Source organism: Saccoglossus kowalevskii, chromosome 8 (genome assembly GCF_978046115.1).
Source record: "Saccoglossus kowalevskii chromosome 8, keSacKowa6.1, whole genome shotgun sequence".
Classification (NCBI taxonomy): Eukaryota; Metazoa; Hemichordata; class Enteropneusta; family Harrimaniidae; genus Saccoglossus; species Saccoglossus kowalevskii.
Window position 1 is genome coordinate 17548040 of NC_140648.1, and position 22924 is coordinate 17570963.

At 35.2% G+C, this 22924-nt stretch overlaps 2 long non-coding RNA genes across 3 annotated transcripts; both read left to right on the forward strand.

Moving 5' to 3' along the window:
* Positions 1-7447: 7447 nt before the first annotated feature.
* Positions 7448-13766, forward strand: LOC144349426 (uncharacterized). Of its 2 annotated transcripts, none has more exons than XR_013419937.1 (3): positions 7448-7543; positions 11230-11353; positions 13377-13766. It is a non-coding gene; the product is annotated as an uncharacterized LOC144349426 (long non-coding RNA). The 2 variants fall into 2 exon arrangements; XR_013419938.2 differs by lacking the exon at positions 7448-7543 and adding an exon at positions 8726-8824.
* A 4321-nt stretch (positions 13767-18087) lies between these two features.
* Positions 18088-22507, forward strand: LOC144349425 (uncharacterized). Its single transcript, XR_013419936.2, has 3 exons — positions 18088-18206; positions 20599-20722; positions 22173-22507. It is a non-coding gene; the product is annotated as an uncharacterized LOC144349425 (long non-coding RNA).
* Positions 22508-22924: the final 417 nt, after the last annotated feature.

Consider the following 22924-nt stretch of genomic DNA (forward strand, 5'->3'; position numbering starts at 1 on the left):
CAGCCTGTCACATATATGCTGGTAATTACATACAGAGAATCAAGGACTCCTAAGCAGCTGAACGGTGACATTATATTCGGACAGAAGAGAACCCAGCTGACCATACTCGAGGTCTAGATGTTAATGGCTTGCACAAATCAACTTTGCTTAAAGGCCCTACTTTCTTAAGTAGAAAAGATCTAACAGTCCCTGAGATGAATGAATTGAGTATCACAGCAGATGACCCAGAATTAATAAATACAAGAGTGCTTGCCACCACTTCGAGAGAAATACCCATGCAACTAAACTATTAAACTATTTTTTTCGGATAGGTCTAGGGCTGTAAAGGCAATCATGATACTGAAGTTAAATAAGCAGTTAAATAAGCAGCAAATTATGTCTCCAGTGGAAGCCAAGCAACTAGCAGTATTAACAATAGTGAAGTGGGTTCAACATGATGCATATTCTAAAAAATAGATTTCTTACAACGTAATGACATGAAGGATAACTCATCAACAGTGAACAAGTCAAATGATTTGTTTTCACTGAACCCTTATGTCATATTGCCTCAAACCCTGCAAATAGAAGTGTGCATGGGAAGAATCGGTATGCATTGCCGTGTGATAACTAAAGGTAACTGACAGATCATACCTGCTTACAACTCTAGAAGGACAATTGTAATCTACCAGGTGTGCTTGTGATTTACATAACAAAGTATGCTTGCAACTGACTGCCTTTGTGAGACAGCTGCTAGCAAGACCACATTCTGATTGGCTCACGTGGAAACCCACGTGGTGTTCCTGAATCTGAGCCATCTATAAATAGGCTATACTGAGGATAGTTGTGGTCCACCATTTCAACCGATTACTATGTGTGTTGTTGCTGCGATATTGTGGGACAAATAATACAGACTTTAATCTTCATTCTGTGGGACTTGTATGAGCTGCTCTGCAATCTGCTGCTATCAGCGGTGCCCTCCAGAATAACAGCAATCATCGGTAAGCAAGACTCCTGTATTTCTTCGCCGCTGTGTTGCAGAAGCCATAGACTGTCATCATTTATTCATTGTATTATTCTGTGTTATGTTTCTTCTAATTACTTTGAGAGGTATTAAAACCAGAAGCTTGATATTTTGGTGTGTGTGTATTACAAATTTTCATTTCCAGTACTATTATCGTGTCTACCCTATTCTAGCAGCGAAAATGGTGCAAGAACCCCCTGTCCAGTGGGATTTCTATGGATGACCCCTCTCAATTTCACAGTGTATGGCTTGCTTATTACTATTGAGAATGGCGTCCACAGAACTCACACTGGACTAGGGGTTCTTTCACTGCTCTGAAGAATCATTGATGACATCAAACTTTGACCTCTTCTTGCTTCTCTTTCACCTTATTAATATTTATTTTTTCATCACTATGTAAATTTGTAGGATGTCTTTTATTAAATTTCTTACATGTGCTTCGAATCTGACATTTCTTAGACACATGTCCAATATTCAAACAACCAAAACAATGGCCACCCTTTTCTCTGAGTCTTGCAGCAAAGGTATAGCATTCTTGAATCATGTGTCCTCCCTTGTGGCAGAAACGACATTGTTTGCCACTCGCTGTAGGTTCAGCATTGGTTGACAATGTACTTCTGTCAGTGTTACTTTGTCATAAGATTTAGCGCTTCTTCATGGTCCCTATCGCTTGATAACCTCAATGTCTCAACCAAGGTTAATGGTTGCAAGCAATATTTGCTTCTTCTCGCATGAAGAACACAAATCTTTCAAATGAAGGTTACTTCAATCATGCATCTTAGTTTCATAAACTATACAGCCCATCTGTTCACAAGCCAATCTGGTAGTTTTTGTCTTACTTCTAAATGCTTGTGTCACTGCAAATGGATTTTCGTATCTTTTCTCCAAGACTGCCCTGGCTTCGTTATAGGCATTTTCACTTCTAAGGATAGAACATTCTGCTATACCTTCTGTCGCTGGACCACCCAAATATCGTTTCAAATAGTGAATTATTTCATGTGGAGGTGAGCTTCTAGACTCAATCAGAGTAGTGATAGATGTAATCTAAGCAGGAAACGCCAAAGGGTCTCCAGTAAATATCACTGGCTCTTGTGCAGGCAGCCATGGATGCTGCAAATACTGTGTCTTGAGCTCATCTTCCTTCATAGCTGGATGGAATTCATTGAATGCGGAATATGACTGCATGCTCCTCACTCACGGATAGTTTCACTGGGGGTGAGCTTGGAGGCTCTGTTTTCACCGTGGATTTATAGAATATTTCTTTACTTTCTACTCTACTCTACTCCCTGTCTTTGGTAGTTGTATCTGATGGCATGTAGCTCACCTTTGGTTATTTGTTCTTCTTATTTTCTTATCCTACTTTGTCTCTCCTCTCTCTTTCCTCTGGCTTCGACACCAGCTTTATGACGCATTTCAGCAGCTGTTTGGCTTCTACTTCAGCTTGCAATGTTGCTGCTCTAGCAGCCGCTTCTCTACGCATTCAGGTAATGCCAGATGATTTGGATCTTTGTGAAGAAACGAAACTACTCGATTTTCTGCTTCGTGTATGGAATAAACTACTGAGCGACATCACACGTTGATAGTCTGCTTGTCCTATCAAATCATTTGCATATGTGACCATATCTTGAATATTTTCGGTCCATAGCAAGAAGTATATCCTCTACTGGAATGTGATCATAAACTTATAACCTATAAACTCAGTTGAGAAATATGTTCATAATACCCAAAATGCTGCTTATAATAGCAGTGCAAATATTAATCTCACAGGTTCTAGCAAACAAAATTTCCAATTCCACAAAGAATTGCTGTAAAAATAGGTAAAACAGGCAAAGTTAAATATAGGTTTCTGAAGATAAAAGAATGTTTGCATAAATACATGTACCTGAAAGAATAACAAAATACAGCGTTCTTATATTGCCAGAGTTCAATTACTGTTAAACACAAAAATGTTCACACTATTCTTTCATAACAGCTAGCAATCTAGCACACCTCCCAGTCGTGGTTAGTGTAGGTCATATCAGGAAAATGTTTAACTGTTACTGCACTGTATTGTCCAAGGGAGTTCTTGTTTTTTGCTAGTATAAACCGTATTCTTGTGTCTTCATCGTTTCCGTGTTTTTACTGTATCAGCTAGAGTTTTATCGTAATAAAGGGTCAATAGCGGTTCCATATACCGATGTTCAGGTTTATTTCGAACTGTAATAAAGAGGATGAATCAGAGCGTTCGTTACAAACGTTGCTTGCACTGTCATATAGCGTATGCAATTTCAGCGTCAATAGGCATCCAATTTTACACCATGAACACCGTAAGAATTGTGAAATATAACATAATATAGTGCTGAGTGCACACATATGCACCTTACATGTTCGAAAAGTGAAAACTAGAAATAATTAGTAATTAATTAATAATTAGTATTTTCAAACAATAAACTGTATATTTCCAAACAGCTAGCAAACACTATGGTGTTGGGGATTCATTTTGCAGGTCACTTCTGTAGACAATGCTGTCTATCATGAACATTTTGCAAACATCGCAAAAATCATACTGAGTGCACACTTATGCACCTTACATGTTCAAAAACTAAAAACTAAAAAGCACACGCAAAATTGTGGCAATTAGCCGTCGCAATGACAACAATAATTATGAACACAAAATGCGGTTCAAAAGAAACAAACAATACAGCGGAAAAGATAACACTTTGATTTGATGATACTGTGTAAGACCGTATGTGAGCCGTCGCGCTGCGCATGTGCGAGGTATATGGGTCTCATATAAACAAAGATGGCGACTTTGACTGTTGCGCTGATCAACGAGTACAAAGTGAGACGTTTCCAAGCTTTAATTAGGTAATTTTCATGTGATTGGAAGGTATCGAAATAGTTAACGGCGGTAAACAGTGCATAACGCACCCAGATCAAACCTCATACTTGTGATTTCCATGTGTAGTGCGCATTGGATTGTGGGAAAATCAATGTTTATCAACACAAATTTCGCACATGCGCAGCGCGACGACTACCGCGCTTTAAACTTTGACCAGTGAAACTCTGACAAATATGAGTGTACATAACATAAAGTTCAGACACTTCTAACTAAGGCCTCTAGTATCCGCCACTTGGATCTAAGTTCACTTTACCAAATCCCAAGAAAATAGGAATCTATAGCTGTTGTGAACAACCAAATGACGGTACTAAATGAACGCGTCATAATACATGCATGCAAAAAGGCGTTGTGTCGTCACCGGAAGCGCTGTCCCAGCACAAACCTGTGTCATATGACGCCTTACTAGCCGATTTTGGCTAAAATTCCGCTCCGCCGCCTCTTTACAACAGTGTTTATACGCGGAACTTGATAATATTTTTTCCAATTTAAGTTGTTTTTCAATCACGTATTTTAGTGAAATATTGTTCAGTGAACGAAATATTTATATCATTAATAATCCAATCTTCGAAACAACAGAAACTAACACATAATAACGATAATCAAATTTGTTTTTGAAGTTCGAAAGTACTTGCGTAATTTCCGGTTTCAACTAGTTCGAAAATAGAATGCCCACCCTCACGTTTCCCATTTTAGATCTGTATCCCACTGAAATTGGCAGTTATTGATTTTAATGCTGAAAATGATTACTCGTATCCAAGTAAATTTGGGATATTTCTCGTGTTGTAGCCACGCCCACCTATCCTGAAACGGTCGACTGTTTCCGGATTTCCGACTCTCGCCGAAATTGCGCCACCAAATGCCAAAATGTCATTCAGTATACTTTTAAACGATATACATTTTTCAGTCGGCGTTTTTTTTTTTTTTTTTTTTTGTCTATTTTCTTTTTTTGAGAGAGAGACAGAGAGTTTTTAGATGTTGTGTTGTGGGCAGTTGCAGTGAAACATATAGTCATAGTGTAAGTATTCACACGCTTCTAATCGATCCGAAGGTGCGACATCAGTGGACGAAAGCCACTTAACCTCAGATTCAATTTTTGGAAAAACTGTACTGTCCTCGTCCATGAAGAAAACAACTAGGTTTAAAGAGAAACGCCGACAACATAAACCTGGCGCAACACTTTTGAAAGAAATAGATTCCGGACCATGATCACCGAGGCGGATTTCAGAAGAGAGAGAGACGTCCGGCAAGTGTTTCAAATGAGTTGACTTTTTTGTGATCCTGATTATCGTTTTATAGAGACCATTTAGTCCCTGTTAAGTAAAAGGTAGCAATAATGTTGACAGTGACACGAAAACGAAGCGCCGGACAAATTACACAGCCCTTGCACACTGCTAATTGTTTTCATTTTCGAAGGCTAACAGTTTCTGAATTGTTTGGTGGTTTGTGTTGAATGTCAAATTCACACCTCTGTTCTTTTTTTACCTCCATGCTTGCAGCTTGATCTGCGTAATAATTTCTGAAATAAGAATCCGGGCTTGGTCAAGGTGTTTCCACCAAATTAAGTTTTAATATGATGTTATAATTATGACAATCACGCCATGTATCACGCTAACTCGAATCCACTCTGAATTTATCTGTATGTGTGTCGATCTCGATTATTTTTGTTATCCAATTAAACGCCGATTTTAACGCACTTGCCCTCGTCGTGACCCGACGCGTTCACCTATTTCAACAAAATTCCAATTTATTTCCACGCGGCTGTCATTTATTTAGTAACTGTGATTTGTCGTTTTTTAAATTATTTTATAGTGATCACTATGGTCTAATGTTTAGAATGTCAAAATATGTTCTCTTTTATTTTAATTTTGAAAGTTTTACTCAGACGATCGTACAAACGTGCGCCGCTGACGATCACGGTGACCAGCTACACCAGAACGAACATATCTCGCATCTAACTCAACCCCATGCAACAAAAATTGATACTATGTGTTCATTATGGTCCATTCCTCCTCGAGGAACAAGTACATAAGTGTAAATTTAGTCAAAGACGAGAAAACTGCAGAAAAAAATTGCTTTATTTACACGTATCGGCAATGCAAGCTGCCATGCGACTTCCCCCTCTGACGTCACAAGGGGAATTTCTGTATGCAAATAAGAAGCTAATGAGGAGCCTCGTTTTAAAATACACAAAAATAAAGTTGCCGTAGATTGAGTTTAAAACACATTTTTTCACTTAAAAAAATAATTCATGCTTAGAAACTTAAAAAAATAATAATATTTATGTATCAATGGATAATTTTAGGCGTGAAAATAGCAGCCATTTCACAGGCACTTTAACGTGAAAGTTCACACATGGAACGCCTTCCGAACCAGACTCTAGCAGCGTAAACTTATTGCAAATTTGAGCAGTTTGTTCTTTACAGTTTTCTAAGTTTCATTTATCATTATTTAGTAAACAGACCCATGAAACTATTTAATATATCCGTAAAATACGTGACAATCGACGATTGACTTCGAAACGTTCTAAATTTCGAACAAACTCCCGACACACCTTGCGCGATATGCGTCAGATCGGTGTAGAAGACGCCGACCTGCAGCGTCAATGTGCAAAAAGGTCAATGCAACAAACTCAAGTGAAAATACAAAAACGAAGCGTCTATGCAAGCTTCAACACAGAGGGCGGACAGCACACGTCTTGGTAATTCCTGTCAGTCTGCTACGGCAGAGACACTGTATACAAGTTTAAAGGTGTTACATGTACATATTCAACCAAGCAATAATACTTCACTTCATTGGCATATTAACCATTTTTTCTTATCTCATAGGCACATGTGGCCCAATAATTAAGCATAACGCTTTCATGCTATTCAATCTTTTGTCAATTAGTAGTTTCGGCTCAACATTAACGATGTCAACACATTTTGTTTTCCATCAGAACATCTACTGTTTCATTACTTACTCGTTGTGCAACACCCAAATGTCAGTAAAATCCTGCCGTGAAACCACGCGTTTTTAGATGCAACTTAGTGTTTATATTATTCAATTGTAGGTGTGTTCTACTTTAATATCATAATTTTATTTATTATAAAGCTGAAAATGAGAATTATAAACAATTAAAATGCAGCACATAAAGATGAGTTAAAGACATTGGTGATAATCAACCCATCGAGACATAGCCTTGTATAGTTGTACTTGAAAGTCCCCCCCCCCTCGACCATCCAATATGTATGCAGAGGTACGCTGAAATTATATATACAATACAAACTCAAACTATCAAAAGAAAGTACCACTCTCATCAGTATTATATTTACGAAAAACAAAATAATTTAATTAAAAATTAATAAATAAATAAATAAATTGATCAATTAAAATAAACGAGCAGAGTAGCATCCATTTTAAAAACAAGTTGACACTTCTGACCCCTTGGGCTTTTGAGTGTCCTACATTTGAGATTCCGAAACGTCAACTCAACCCAACAGATAGTTATGCATGCTTGAATACCTCATTTTCTGTACAATGCGAATAATACCTTGAATACCCCCAACTGACCACTACAATAGGACAGGGTCATGCAGACGTGTCATCTAGGTATATCTGGTTTAAGTCAATGTCGCAGTTGGCAAGTCATACAAGTTGATCATTTATTTAGCCGAGGCCAGGATGTAAGTACTATGAATATATTTATATTTATAACATAGAAACACTGACTAATTTTAATGATATTGGTACAGGATTGTTGTTGAGAGGTGACAAATCGATTAAAGTTGTCATGTTGTCCTGCAGACAAGAATGTGTGGCTTGTTTGTCTGTCTGTGAACATGTCAGATAAAATGACATTGAAAATACTCATTACAGTGGCCGCCTTTCCTAAAAAACAAATGATTATATTCTGGGAGAGATACGAATTTTGAAGTTGTTCATCATCTATAAGCAAAATAACTTTTGCATAAGTTATGGACAAATATTCTTCTAATGTTCAGAAAGGGTTGCGACAGATTTTGGAAGAAAAAAAAGATTTGTTGGATGAATTTATTTTAGAATGCCTTTTATGTTTTGCTTGCCTTTGTAATTCAGTGTAAATGTTAGAATAAGTTGCACTCAAGACAAGGACAACTTGATTATATGTAAGATGCTAATCTAGTAATTCTAGATTTGTTATTTTGTCTGTGAGCAAGATAACTCAAGTGATGAACACATATTTGTTGTTTTTTTTGCAATCTATAGCTTTTGTGAACAACCAAATGGCGGTACTAAATGAACGCGTCATAATACACGCAGGCAAAAAGGTCAATGCAACAAACTTAAGTGAAAATACAAGTCCATGCAAGCTTCAACACAGAGGGAGGGCAACACACCCATTGGTAATTCCTGTCAGCCTGCTACGGCAGAGACACTGTATACAATTTTAAAGGTGTTACATGTACATATTCATCCAAGCAATAATACTTCACTTCATTTGCATATTAACCATAATTTTTCCTTAACTCTTAGGCACATCATTCGATCAGTAATATATTTACGGAAAAAAAAAACAATTTAATGTATAAATGAATAATTAAATAAATTGATAAATAGCATCCATTGTAAAAACGAGTTGTTTACGTTTTATTTTATTTTTTTGGCACTTCTGGCCTTGAGCTTTTCAGTGTCAGACTTCTGAGCTACTGAAACGTCAACTTAACCCAATAGATAGTTATACATGCATGAATTCATTTGCTGTACAATGCGAATAATAGCTTGAATACCTCATTTTCTGTACAATGCGAATAATAGCTTGAATACCTCATTTTCTGTACAATGCGAATAATACCTTGAATACCCCAACTGACCACTAAAATAGCACAAGGGTCACGCAGGGGTATCATCTAGGTATATCTGGTTTAAGTCAATGTCGCAGTTGGCAAGCCATACAAGTTGATCATTTATTTAGCCGAGGCCAGGATGTAAGTACTATGAATATATTTATATTTGTAACATAGAAACACTGACTAATTTTAATGATATTGGTACAGGATTGTTGTTGAGAGGTGACAAATCGATTAAAGTTGTCATGTTGTCCTGCAGACAAGAATGTGTGGCTTGTTTGTCTGTCTGTGAACATGTCAGATAAAATGACATTGAAAATACTCATTACAGTGGCCGCCTTTCCTAAAAAACAAATGATTATATTCTGGGAGAGATACGAATTTTGAAGTTGTTCATCATCTATAAGCAAAATAACTTTTGCATAAGTTATGGACAAATATTCTTCTAATGTTCAGAGAGAGTCGCGACAGAGATTTTGGAAGAAAACAAAATTTTGGATGATCAATTTTAGAATGCCTTCTATGTTTTGTTTGCCTTTGTAATTCAATGTAAATTTTAGAATAAGTTGCACTCAAAACAAAGGACAACTTGATTATATGCAAGATGCTAATCTAGCAATTCTGGATTTGTTATTTTGTCTGTGAGCAAGATAACTCAAGTGATGAACACATTTTTTTTTTTTTAGGAAACGTTGCACTTGAGACAAAAAAACAATCAATTTGTGTTCCACCCCACTCCATCATAAATAATTAGTATTTCCAAACAATAAACTGTATTTTATCTAACTGCTAGCAAATATACAATGCAACCTAAGCCAATTGGAATATATCAACAGTAAAGTTAACATGAGTTACACAGCTGTGACTCAAACCTCACTCAATATATGAAATTTCTCTACAATTAAGTGTAAACAAGCAATAAAATGTCTCTTTACAAATATGAGTATAAAAGCTACTACTAGTATTCAATACTATGCTCTGTGCTAGTATTGTCTCGGTCAGCTGCGAACTGCATGCAACTCCTTATATGGTAATAGTTTAATGACATCACAATGCTTACCAATCACAACGCGACATGCAATAAAACAACTTGCGTAGAAAAGTAGCAAATCAAAGGTTCAACATAAGTCAATGAACATGAAAGCCAGTGCACATCAAACTGAATCAATGGAAACCAGCAACCATGTTGTTGACATATTTTCCGTTCAATTTGAGCGAGTGTCTAAAATTCGTGCACTGGCAAATTCAATTTTATATCTGATTTTCTCCCAAAAATTACATTTTGTAACTAAGATTCGACACGAACAATATCGCGGTATTGCGAGGATCGAAATCTGTACTTGCGCCACCTGAATGCCCCAGCACAAGCAATGTGCGCCCAATTGTTGTACCATCATTCTGCGTCATATTCTGTGCCTTTATTCTGCTCCATCTATAAAATTGAAACTTGGCGTCATTCTGGGTTCAAACTTTTAAAAATATGTGTTCAACTTGAGCGAGTTAAACACTTTTAATGAAAATGAAAAACCGACTTTTGTAAGCACTTACTTACTTTTACAAAGCCTTTTTAAAGTTCCTGCAACCCAACCACTGAGCATTTCACAAAAAAATTCACCTGGCGGATACAATGAAACAACACTCCGCCGAACAGACATTACATGTGGTGTAGTAATACAATGTTACTTCGAGATTCAAACTTACCTTGAATTCGATAAACAATTCATGCGACATTTGAAAAAGAGGCTCAATTTATACAGTACTCAATTATCATGAATTAACGCAAAAAATCGTGAACTACATTATTTATGTTAAAGCGCGGCAGTCGTCGCGCTGCGCATGTGCGACATTTGTATTGATAAATATTGATTTTCCCACAATCCAATGCGCTTTTCAAATGGAAATTACAAATATGAACTGGGCGCGATTTGCACTGATTACCGCCAGTGACTTTCGATACCTTCCAATAACATGAAAATTACCTACTAGTAATTAAAGCTTGAAAACGTCTCAGTTCGTACTCGTTGTTCCGCGCAACAGTCAAAGTCGCCATATTTGTTTATATGAGACCCATATATCTCGCACATGCACAGCGCGACGACTACCACGCTTTAAATACACTATTTATTATAAAAAACATAAATGTAAAATATAATAACTATAATAATTATAACAACTAATAGCTTGTGCAGAGACGAAAACTAAAATTCAACATTTTCTTACATCAACAGTATTGTTATATAGTATAATACATTGAAATATTGTTCTGACAATATTTATTTGTTAGAAAATCCAAGAAGATACATAATACTTATGTTTTTTAAAATAAAACATGTTTTTATTATTTTAAACAATACGTGACTGTATTTCTGTTATCGATTTATTCAGGAAACAATAGGTATGATTCTGAAATGTAAGTAGAAATAATGGTCCCCTTTTAAGGCTGTGCATGAACAAGGTTATTGATAACCAGACATAGCAGAACAAACTCAGTCATACAACCAATTTAGTTAAGTGTGGAATTGATTGGCATGTTTATTTTACAGAAACCATGAAAAGCCTACAAGTGTGGAGTTTATTGTTCAGTGTTTTGCTGGTGTTAATGCTTGTCACTGAGTCTACTGCTATAACAGTACATCGTCGACGAGCATCAATTAATAAGCTGAATAGGTACGTTGCACGTTCAACCGATACCTGGTATCTTTATTTACTGGGAATGTACAACTGTCAACAAGATCTTAAATAACATTTCACTTACTGTTATACATACAATATCAATCTTAACCAGACAAATTATCATTTCACTCGATTTTCATTAGCAATATTGGAATGCAAATGCTAATTGCTATAGAAATTTCTATTTCTCAAATAATTTTCTAAAATGACAAGGATTAGTAAGATTACAACAACATTAGTTCACTAACAATTTTGTTCAACTTAATATATATAATATATCATTTTGGTCTATTTTCGAATATTCAATGGACTAAACTGTTTCATTTGGTCGTCGGATTTATTTTGCTGCCCCACCACAGTAAATTGAGGCAAAGCGTATACTAGATGCAGTGTATCAGGTTTTTTGTGATTTACCAAAGTACCGTTTTCGTATTTACCATTTTTCACACTCAAAATATGGGTTTTCAGTACAATATATAGTTTGCCCGACATTTAATTAACTTGTGTATACCAACTTGAGCAGGCCCATTAAAACACCAAATGCGACAACATGATCGTATCCTTACGATCGCATACCTGGTTTCAATTTTCGAATATTCACATTGTGTGTACGTCAAGTCATTCATTAAATGGCGCCACCACGGGTTTACTGGTAGTTGTGGTCACTATAGATATGTTTTAAAACTCGACACAGGCGCTGAACACGCATTCTTATCAAATATCAATATAATCTATGCTTGAAGTATTCCTTAATTTCGGTTAAATCTAATGTGAATTTTCATATTGAAGTCGTCACCTGCGCATGCGTCAGATGGCCATAGCGTGTCATTGTTTACAAATAAGCGTCTACCCATGAGCCTTTGCGTTTTAGCGTGCGTTGTTATCGTCGTTTGGGACTGAATTCCCGCGCGTGCGCTGGTGACGACCCTCCCGCTTTAGGTAGTCATTTTTTGTAACATTATGGATAGGTTTACTAGGTAGAGTGGTTTCGTTGACCAGCCTCAAATCCCAATTGTAGTAGCAAAACATATGCTCCGCTCATTCATACATGGCGTGAAAGAATAGAGAAACAATACTTCAGTATAGGTTTACACAATTCACTAAAAGTGTTAAGGCATGTAGAGTGCCTCTCTCTAAGACAAAAAAAAGGAACATAAGAGTATCCTTCATTGCATAGGATTGACAAAAACTACTAAAACCTGCAGCAAGTGTGTGATGGCGTCACAATCCGACAAATGAACGCATACTTGGATCTCAATTAAAGAATATGCACTGTCTGGAATTGTTTAAACATGTACAATGTCATAGACATTTTTGAATATGATATTAAACATTAGAAAATAGAACTATAGACCAAAATCTGTCTGCTTGGTTGGCTACCCAACCCTAACACCTAAGAGTCAGACCAATCAGAGAACAGTTTGCTTGCCGACAGGTTTTTTTCGACAAATCAAATTTGGCCTTGTATATATGCTTTGAATCATCTGCAAAATTGAGTTTATTCAAGTTTATATAATAAGTGGGATGAATATAGTTTGAAATAGATTTGGCCGTTAGGTTAGCCTAATTGGCAAGTCTGAAAAAATTAAATGTCAGACTTTCGTGTAATTTATTTAAAACTCATTACCGGTACTGAACTAATGTTAAATACAGAATATAAAAAATATTGAAAAATACAAAGAGGCTAAGAAATAATATCACGAATCGTATGTTACACGCTAATCATAAATTGCTTGGCCGTCATGTACTGAGGATTATATCAGTACATGAAGGGAATGAGTCTAACAAATTGGATTCTAAATTCTAATTTAAAGTATCTGAATAGGAATATTTGTTTGTTTGGTTATTTATACACCTTTTTTTTTGTCATTTGTTTTGTGGGATTAGATTATTGGAAGTTCGATTCTTCGTTTGGTTTTCTTCATATTTCTACTAAATAAGCATTTCCTGAGCTTTTGTTTTTGACAGACTGACCACTCAGTCATTCACTCAATTAATATGTTTTTCTTAAATACAGAGCTGATAAAATAGATGTCGGAGAAGAATATCCACACTTGCATAACTTGAGACAGAAGAAAGAAGCTGTTGCCAGGAAAGACCTTTATGACATGCTGGATGATATCAAAGAATGACACTGAAAATGGATATCTTGGTCTTATTATATTATGCAGACCTACAGTTACTAATCTTTATGTAAACCATTACAGTCATATGAATGTTTAATAATGAAACCCGACACAGCTAATTGAAATATTGATTTGAGTAAATGCTAATAACCAAACTAAAATAATTCTTTAAATGAACTTGTAAATGTAATTGTGCCAAAAAAATAATGAATAATTTTCGTTGTCGTGTATGTTTTATCTCAGCTAATCTGATAAACGTTTGTTAAAGTTTTAAAGAAGAACTGTGTCATCATTCAGTGTCACTTGTTTATATGTACGTGTATGTGTATATAAACCATGTTCTCAAAATTGTTTGTCAATTTCCAAAATATCGTATATTATATTTAGACGAGGAAGAAACAAATCTTTAAATTTCTTAGGGGGGGGGGAGAACGCTTTAATCAAATAATCGACCTGTAGATGGTGATTTATAGCCTGTAGTGGTCAATGCCAAACAGAACTTATTGAAATACCTTGCGATGCAAGATTTTCCCACTATTAACGATCCTCTATAACCCCATACACAGAGGGGAGAAGCTAAATCCCTGCTGTTAAAGATATCAGATATAAAATATGATATCAAATTCATGCATCTAAATATGACTAAAGTGAGAAATAAAAAATCTCACACAATTACCTGCCAGATTTTCATGACCCACGATATAAATTGTGACATAGGACAAAAACTGATAATTGACAAAGTGTCCGTACTCATCAACCCAACATATAGGACATTGATACACTGGTCATATATAAGATTCCTCAGTGATTATTAAAGGATGGTTGTCGTCAAGCCGCAACATAAACAAAGCGTGTAAAATACATTATTTGTTCACATATACGCAGACGGAAAGAATTCGAGACACAAAACTCGCTGATGGGATAAACTATTACAAAATTGCTGAAAATATTAGAACAATGGTTGCAAATTGCAAAGTGTTATTTTTACGTCAATAGCCACTTTACGAAATGCGCAATACACATGAGCTAGTATAGACGTTTGACTTTTTTAAGTTAAAAAGTGGATGTGATAAGTTTTCAAGCTCGTCTCCATTGATATATCTACTGTTTAGTTACTTACTCGTTGTGCAACAAAATGAGTAAAATCAACCCATCGGGACACAGCCTTGTATAGTTGTTCATGGAAGACCCCTACCCCAATCACCCGGATTACAACCTGTTTGTAGAGGCACACGCTGAAATGATATATACAATACAAAAAGTAAGTACTACTTCGATCAGTAAATATTTACGAAAATAAATGAAAAAAAAATAATTTAACAAAAAATTAATAAATAAATTGATAAATAAACGAGTTTTATCCATTCTAAAAACAAGTGGTATCAATGACTACTACTGAGAAAGTGATAAAGACTCGGACATAATTCCATGTGGTTAAATTCAACCATGACCAGTAAACTGACGAAAAAAGTCACTAGAAACAGTGTGAGCCGCGATCAAAGCAAAATCGACTCAGACAGGGAAGACCGTTGGGGAACATGATATATGCATTAATACTGAATGCCTAGAGCATACGAAAGTCGTCCACGTAGAGTTTGCTAAGTGTTCAACTTCAGGTTAATCGTGCAGCCCGGAAGCATGGTGTCATGGCCTCTCTTTTGCAACCATTTGTAAGGGTAGATTTTATTAGATATAATAAACTTCACAGTTCATATCATTTTTATGTGGCTTATATTTATTCAGAACAATTTATTTTCATTTTATTTGTTGGCACTTATGACTGTGAACTATACACAAAGGATTACTGATTCATCTATAGAACAATCAATGCGAATCATAGCTTGAATTCCTCAACTGACGACTAAAACAGAACAAGGTCATCTGCAACGTCAACTCTACCCAATTATGCTTACATGAATTCATTTCCTGTTTCATCTATAGAACTATTCTTTACAATGCGAACAATAGCTTGATTATCTCAACTGACCACTGAAACTTAAGACAAGGTCATCTGGACGTATGTATATCAGTTGTAAATCAGTGTTGCAGTTGGCAAGCCATACAAGTTGGTATTTTTTTTAGCCGAGGCCGAGATGTAAGAAACACTGAAATATTTGAAGTATATTAAATTTAGAGATTGTTGTTGATATCGATTAAAGTCTGTCTTGAGGACAAGAATTTGTGGCTTGTTTGTCTGTATGTGACACGTTAGTTAAAATGTCGTTGAAAATTCCCATTACATTTCGGGAGTGGTTGCCTTTCACAAGGACAAACTGATTATATTCTGGGTGAGATAAGAATGCGGAACTTTGTTCGTCATCTATAAGCAAGATAACTCAAGAAGTTATGCACAAATATTCTTCTAATATTTATAAAGGGGTGTGGCTAAGGGAAAACAACTAGACGTTTTGGATGAATCAATTTCAGAGTGCCTTCTATGTTATCTATGTTTGCCTTTTTAATTTGATATAAATTTTAGGATGAGTTGCGCTTATATGTGAGATGCTAATCCAGCAATGTTGGATTTGTTATTTTGTCTGTGAGCAAGATAACTCAAGTGATGAACAAATATTTGTTATTCTTTTTAGGAAGGGTTACATCTGGGAAAAGAAAAACAGGTTATATATAGCTTTCTGAAATGAAACGATGAAAGTATGTTTGCATAAATACATGTACCTGAAAGAATATAAAAATAAAGTGTCCATATATTTGTCAGAGTTCCATTTCTGTTATAAACACAAAAATGTTCACACTATTCTATGTTCATAACAGCTAGCAATCTAGCACACCTTCCAGTCTTGGTTAGTGTAGGTCATATCAGGAAAGTCTTTAACTCTTACTGCACTGTACTGTTCAAGGGAGTTCTTGTTGTTTGCTAGTGTCAACTGTATTCTTGTGTCTTCATCGTTTCGTGTTATTACTGTATCAGCTAGTTTTAACGTAATAAAGGGTCAATAGCGGTTTCCATATACTGATGTTCAGGTTTATTTCGAACTGTAATAAGGAGGGCGAATCAGAGCGTCCGATACAAACGATGCTGGCACTGTCATATGGCGTAGACAATTTCAGCGTCAATAGGCTTCCGATTTTATGTGTGCACACATATGCACCTTACATGTTCGAAAAGTGAAAACTAGAAATAATTAGTAATTGATTAATAATAATTAATAATCAGTATTTCCAAACAATAAACTGTACATTTCCAAACAGCTAGAAAACACTATGAAAACTATGGTGATGGGGATTCATTTTGTAGAAAAGACGGAGAACCAGATAGTATACATACTTCGCGTCAAGTCAAAATAACTCGATTGGTTGAATCAAACCGTGGGAGTTCCGTTTTTATCAGAGGAGTTACGACAACAATAATTATGAACATAAAAGGCGGTTAAAAAGAAACAAACAACACAGCTAAAAAGATAACATTTTGATTTCATGATACTGTGTAAGACCATATGTGTGTGCATCAAATGCATATTTACCAAGGTGGGACCAGTAAAACTCTGATAAATACGGCTGTACAAACAAACATAATCATAAAGTTAAGATACTTCTAACTACGGCCTCTAGAACCCGCCACTAGGAGCTAAGTTCACTTTACCAAATCCAAATCCCAAGAAAATAGGAATCTATAGCTGTTGTGAACAACCAAATGGCGGTACTAAATGAACACATCATAATACACGCATGCAAAAATGTCAATGCGACAAGCTCAAGTGAAAATACAAAAACGAAGAGTCCATGCAAGCTTCAACATAGAGGGCGGACAACAAATCTCTTGGTAATTCTTGTCAGTCTGCCACGGCAGCGACACTGTACATAATTTTAATGGTGTTACATGTACATATTCAACTAAGCAATAATACTTCCCTTCATTTGCATATTAACCATTTTTTCTTAACTCATAGGCACATGTGGCCTAATAATTAGGCATAACGCTTTCAGGCTGTTCAATCTGTTGCCAATTAGTAGTTTCGGCACAACATTAAGGATGTCAGCACATTTTACATCAGAACACCTACTGTTTCATTACTTACTCGTTGTGCAACACCCAAATGTCAGTAAAATCTTGCTGTGAACCACGCGTTTTGAGATGCAACTTAGTCACGGTAAGTGTTTATATTATTCAATTGTAGGTGTGTAATATCATAATTTTATTTAATATAAACAATAAAATGCAGCTCACAAAGATGAGTTAAAGACATTGGTAATAATCAACCCATCGAGACATACCCTTGCATAGTTGTACTTGAAAGTCCCCCCCCCTCGACCATCCAATATGTTTGCAGAGGCACGCTGAAATTATATATACAATACAAACTCAAACTATCAAAAGAAAGTACCACTCCCATCAGTATTATATTTACGAAAAACAAAATAATTTAACTAAAAATTAATAAATAAATAAATTGATAAATTAAAATAAACGAGCAGAGTAGCATCCATTTTAAAAACAAGTTGTTTACGTTTTATTTTGTTGGCACTTCTGACCCCTGAGCTTTTGAGTGTCTGACTTCGTAGCTTCTGAAATGTCAACTTAACCCAACAGATAGTTATGCATGCATGAATTCATACAATGCAAATAATAGCTTGAATACCTCAACTGACCACTACAATAGGACAGGGTCATGCAGACGTGTCATCTAGGTATATCAGGTATAAATCAGTGTCGCAGTTGGTAAGCCATACTAGTTGATCAATTTTTTAACCGAGGCCAGGATGTAAGTACTATGAATATATTTATATTTGTAACATAGAAACACTGACTAATTTTAATGATATTGGTAGAGGATTGTTGTTGAAAGGTGACAAATCGAATAAAGTTGTCATGTTGCCCTGCAGACAAGAATGTGTGGCTTGTTTGTCTGTCTGTGAACATGTCAGCTAAAATGACATTGAAAATGCTCAACACAGTGGCCGCCTTTCATAAAAAAACAAATGATTATATTCTGGGAGAGATAAGGATTTTGAAGTTGTTCATCATATATAAGCAAGATAACATTTGCATAAGTTATTGACAAATATTCTTCTAATGTTCATAGAGGGTCGCGACAGAGATTTTGGAAGAAAAAAAATGTTTGGATGATCAATTTCAGAATGCCTTCTATGTTTTGTTTGCCTTTGTAATTCAATGTAAATTTTAGAATAAGTTGCGCTCAAAACAAAGGAAAACTTGATTATATGTGAGATGCTAATCCAGCCATTCTGGATTTGTTATTTTGTCTGTGAGCAAGATAACTCAAGTGATGAACACATATTTATTGTTTTTAGGAAACGTTGCACTTGGGACAAAAAAACAATCAATTTGTGTCCCACCCCACTAGTCATACGCCATCATAAATAATTAGTATTTCCAAACAAAAAACTGTATATTATCTAACAGCTAGCAAATATACAATGCAACCTAAGTCAATTGGAATATATCAACAGTAAAATTAACATGAGTTACACAGCTGTGACTCAAATCTCACTCAATATATGAAATCTCTCTACAATTAAGTGTAAACAAGCAATAAAATGTCTCTTTACAAATATGAGTATAAAAGCTACTATTCAATACTATGCTCTGTGCTAGTATTGTCTCGGTCAGCTGCAAACTGCATGCAACTCCTTATATGGTAATAGTTTAATGACATCACAATGCTTACCAATCACAACGCAACATGCAATAAAACAACTTGCGTAGAAAAGTAGCAAATCAAAGGTTCAACATACCGTAAGTGAATGAACATGAAAGCCAGTGCACATCAAACTGAATCAATGGAAACCAGCAACCATGTTGTTGACATATTTTCCGTTCAATTTGAGCGAGTGTCTAAAATTCGTGAACTGGCAAATTCAATTTTATATCTGATTTTCTCTCAAAAATTACATTTTGTAACTAAGATTCGACACGAACAATATCGTGGTATTGCAAGGATCGAAATCTCTACTTGCGCCACCTGAATGCGCCAGCACAAACAATGTGCGCCCAATTGTTGTACCATCATTCTGTGCCTTTATTCTGCTCCATCTATAAAATTGAAACTTGGCGTCATTCGGGGTTCAAACTTTTAAAAATATGTGTTCAACTTGAGCGAGTTAAACACTTTTAATGAAAATGAAAAACCGACTTTTGTAAGCACTTACTTACTTACTCTTACAAAGCCTTTTTAAAGTTCCTGCAACCCAACCACTGAGCATTTCACAAAAAATTCACCTGGCGGATACAATGAAACAACACTCCGCCGAACAGACATTACATGTGGTGTAGTAATACAATGTTACTTCCAGATTCAAACTTACCTTGAATTCGATAAACAATTCATGCGACATTTGAAAAAGAGGCTCAATTTATACAGTACTCAATTATCATGAATTAACGCAAAAAATCGTGAACTACATTATTTATGTTAAAGCGCGGCAGTCGTCGCGCTGCGCATGTGCGACATTTGTATTGATAAATATTGATTTTCCCACAATCCAATGCGCTTTTCAAATGGAAATTACAAATATGAACTGGGCGCGATTTGCACTGATTACCGCCAGTGACTTTCGATACCTTCCAATAACATGAAAATTACCTAATTAAAGCTTGAAAATGTCTCAGTTCGTACTCGTTGTTCCGCGCAACAGTCAAAGTCGCCATATTTGTTTATATGAGACCCATATATCTCGCACATGCACAGCGCGACGACTACCACGCTTTAAATACACTATTTATTTATTATAAAAACATAAATGTAAAATATAATAACTATAATAATTATAACAACTAATAGCTTGTGCAGTGACGAAAACTAAAATTCAACATTTTCTTACATCAACAGTATTGTTATATAGTATAATACATTGAAATATTGTTCTGACAATATTTGTTAGAAAATCCAAGAAGATACATAATACTTATGTTTTTTAAAATAAAACATGTTTTTATTATTTTAAACAATACGTGACTGTATTTCTGTTATCGATTTATTCAGGAAACAATAGGTATGATTCTGAAATGTAAGTAGAAATAATGGTCCCCTTGTAAGGCTGTGCATGAACAAGGTTATTGATAACCAGACATGGCAAAACAAACAGTCATACAACCAATTAAGTGCGGAATTGATTGGTATGTTTATTTTACAGAAACAATGAAAAGCCTACAAGTGTGGAGTTTATTGTTCAGTGTTTTGCTGGTGTTAATGCTTGTCACTGAGTCTACTGCTATAACAATACATCGTCGACGAGCATCAATTAATAAGCTGAATAGGTACGTTGCATGTTCAACCGATACCTGGTATCTTTATTTACTGGGAATGTACAACTGTCAACAAGATCTTAAATAACATTTCACTTACTGTTATACATACAATATCAATCTTAACCAGACAAATTATCATTTCACTCGATTTCAATTAGCAATGTTGGAATGCAAATGCTAATTGCTACAGAAATTTCTATTTCTCAAATAATTTTCTAAAATGACAAGGATTAGTAAGATTACAACGACAACATTAGTTCATTAACAATTTTGTTCAACTTAATATAACCTAATATATATCATTTTGGTCTATTTTCGAATATTCAATGGACTTAACTGTTTCATTTGGTCGTCGGATTTATTTTGCTGCCCCACCACAGTAAATTGAGGCAAAGCATATACTAGATGCAGTGTATCAGGTTTTTTGTGCTTTACCAATGTACCGTTTTTCGTCACTTGCACATTCGTCACATTATATCACTTGCCCGACATTTAATGAGCTCCTGTGTGAAACACCAAATGCGGCCAAATGATTATTTAAATTGTATCATTACGATTGCATACCTGGGATATATTTTTGAATATTCAGATATTTCCTTGCATGTACGTTGATTCATTCATTAAAGGGTGCCACCACGCGGTCACTGACAGTTCCCGGCGGCACAGAGATGTCTTAAAGTTCAACAAAGCTTTAGACACGAATTCTTACTGAATATCAATATTATCTATGATTGAAGAATTCTTAAATTTTGGTGAAATCTAATGTTGGCTTAACAACCCTAACAGTCAGACCAATCAGAGAACAGTTTTTTTCTATGTATCAAATTCGGCCTTGTATATATTGCTTCGATTCATCTGCAAAATCGACGTTATTCAAATAAATCTAGACAAATATAATTTGAAAAACATTTGGCCGTTAGGTCAGCCCAATTAGCAAATTGAAAATAATTAAATGTCAGACTTTTGTATAATTTATTTAAAACTCATTACTGAACTATTGTTAAATACAGAATATAAAAAATAGTAAAAAATACAAAGATGCTAAAAATATCACGAATAACATGCTACACGCTATTCAGAAATTGATTGGCCGTCATGTACTGAGTATTATATCAATACATGAAGGGAATTAGTCTTACCAATTTAATATTAAATGTACTTTAAATAATATTTCGTTCTAATTTCAAATTATATTCGAAGTAATAGTATCCAAATAGGGATATTTTTTTTTATTTATACACCTTTCTTTGGTCATTTATTTTTGTGGGATTGAATTCTTAAGTTTGATCTGATGGCTCTTCGTTCGGTTATCTTCATAATTCTACTAAAAAAGCATATTCAGAGCTTTTGATTCTATAACTGACAGTCAATCAATCACTCACGAACTGACCCAACCCCAACCAACCAACTATACTCGCTTACTCACTCACTCACTCACTCATGTTTTTCTTAAATACAGAGGTGATAAAATAGATGTCGAAGAAAAACACTTGGGTAACTTGAGACAGAAGAAAGAAGCTGTTGCCGGGAAAGACCTCGATGACATGCTGGATGATATCAAAGAATGACACTAAACATGGATACATTGTATCTTGGTCTTATTATATTATGCAGACCTACAGTTACTAATCTTTATGTAAACCATTACAGTCATATGAATGTTTAATAATGAAACCTGACACAGCTAATTAAAATATCGATTTGAGTAATTGCTAATAACAAAACTAAAATGCTTCTCTAAATAAACTTGTAATTGTGCAAGAAATAATAAAGAATGATTCTTGTTGTCATGTAGTTGTTAATAGTACTTTATCGTAAAACCTTTGATGGATTGTATCGTACACATACATTTATTGTTAAAGAGGGCTGAGGAATAACTTGGATTTGTTTTAACATATTTAAATTTTAAAACAAAAATATTATTATAGTCTAATTCATCGTAAAATGAAAATAATGTTTTGTATGGAACCTAAAAGAATGCAGTACGTATTGTTACCTGTACGTATAGGTAGATTCATGATGCAAGCACTTTAGATTTTGATCCCTAAAAGAATGCAGTACGTATTGTTACCTGTACGTATAGGTATATTCACGATGCAAGCACTTTATATTTCCCACTATTTCATTAAATTAACATGTCATTCCCATTGCCTCTTTAGCCCCATATGCAGTATGTCTATTTTTTCCCTTTATTGAGTATTATCACCGATT